This window comes from Apis dorsata, unplaced genomic scaffold (genome assembly GCF_000469605.1).
Source record: "Apis dorsata unplaced genomic scaffold, Apis dorsata 1.3 scaffold_42, whole genome shotgun sequence".
NCBI classification, from domain to species: Eukaryota; Metazoa; Arthropoda; class Insecta; order Hymenoptera; family Apidae; genus Apis; species Apis dorsata.
Window position 1 is genome coordinate 584,676 of NW_006263344.1, and position 2,007 is coordinate 586,682.

The 2,007-nt window shown below is 46.8% G+C and overlaps 1 protein-coding gene across 1 annotated transcript in view; it reads right to left on the minus strand.

The window, feature by feature from the left end:
* Window positions 1-2,007, minus strand: part of LOC102671395 (myocardin-related transcription factor B-like) — a 134,923-nt gene that overhangs the window by 85,850 nt on the left and 47,066 nt on the right. The window lies entirely within an intron of this gene.

The window sequence follows — 2,007 nt, forward strand, 5'->3', positions numbered from 1 at the left end:
AGACGCGTGCCCTGCCTTCGTGATCGAGGCCACGGAATCGGGATGGTCGGGGAAGAGAGAAGAAGGAAAAGGAGGAAAAAGGAGGAAGAACGGTCCCGCGGGACTTTCGGAACAGAGGCTCGCCGACAGAAAACACGGGTTCGAGGGCTGCTGTCCCCAGCCGTTCCCTCCATTATTTCTCGAAGCAAAAGGGATTTTCCGCGCTACGTGGAAAATATTTCGCCAGATAAACGATTCGTGTGTCCGTTCTACAGAAGAATTGCAGATATTAAAAAATTAAAAGTGAGAGGGTGATCGACGAATTGTTGAAGTATGAAGTATTATCATTGAAGCTATCTATTGATTGATAAATTGACAACACTGTGTTTTTTACATTCTTCTGGTCTAATCTTTTCTATCAGAGCGAATAACAAAGAAAAAAGAATTTAAAATAATACAGGATGATTCCGGATTAACTCATACTCGAGGAAAGGTGAGGCTACCAAAAGGGAGACTACCACGATCATAAATCTTCCTAAATAGCCCGCCTCCTTCGAACCACTGCTTTCTTCTTCTCGATCGTACCAGGAAGTGTTATATATATATATATATATATATATAAATCCCCTTCTCTCCCCTCGAAACACTTTTGGCGAGAATCGTGGTCACCCGATCGGAGATTTCACCCTTTCAACCCAATAAAGCCGAGGGGCCGAGCGGGAATAAATGGTCAATCAGTATGCGCGCGAGGGACAATCCGCTGTAAATCACGCCGTGAATCATTCGTCGACATAAATCTCTAAGTCTCCCCACGATTGGTGGATCAATTCGATCTTTGGAGCGGCCCCTCGGGCACATTAGTTAAACGCTGCGCATGCCATCGTTTACGGGACACGAATCGCGAGCGCACAGCCCCGTGGAATCCTCCCGAGTTGGTGGATAAAAACCGCGACGACCACGATGGCAACGGCCTAATAGCGCCGATTCGAGGGGGGAGCCAGATCGGAAACGATACATCACCGATCCTCCCCCCGATATAAGGCACCTCTCTCTCCTTTCGATTAATCGAAAACACTTTTCGCGGTTCCTTCTCTCGTGGGGGGAGGGGGCAAAGGACATTTCGAAACATTCGAGAGAACGAGCATTTCTATGATGTCTTGTTGAAAAGTATAAAGATGAGGCTTTTGCCGATCGTTTCGAAAATCGTGCTCGTCGTGAATTGTATCAAAATTATTACGAGTTGAAGTATTCAGACTTGAATACTTTTTTAATCTCTTAAAATTACGTGTTAAAATTTATTCGGCGATATCTGTTAGTTCCGATGTCTGACGTAATAGAGTGGATTTTATCGGATTCGATTAAAAACGAAATGGCGCTCGACGCGAAAGTATTCTACGCTTAAAGTTGGAATACGAATACGTGTTTCGCGTATTTCCAACTGGTTTTCCGGGGAGATACACGGATCTCTTGGAGATCTCGTTGGATGGAATACTAATTACGTCGCGTATCGTGGCCCATACGTCATCCGAATAAGCCTTCAGCTACTGGTTTCACGCAGAAACAACCGCTGGACGGACGATCGACTAGTTCCTCGCGAGAGAAGGAAGAAGGGGGGAAAGAAAAAAAGGAGGAGGGTATCTGCGAGATCCTGGAAGCCGACACGATCGACTAGCGAGAGACAAGCGCAAGAACGGTCAACGTGGCCCCCTGAAAACAATAACAAACCTCGGTGACTGGTTCAGCCGATCGAAGCAGAAACCTCAACCCCTTTGCAGAACATATTCCGTGGAAGACCCCGAATGCGAAATGCATTCCTTGGAAGCGGGCACGGCATCGGCCGCCAGTCGAAATTCGGGCAAATAAATCTCGCGCTTCTCTCCTCTTCTTTTCTGTCCCTCCCCCTCCTCCAGGGAGCATCTCTCCGCTTCCCGTCGTCCCATTCGTCCTCGTAGTCGTCTTAGTTTGTCTTCTTCTTCTTCTTCTTCTTCTTCTTCTTCCTCTTCTTCTTCTTCTTCTTCTTCTTCTTCT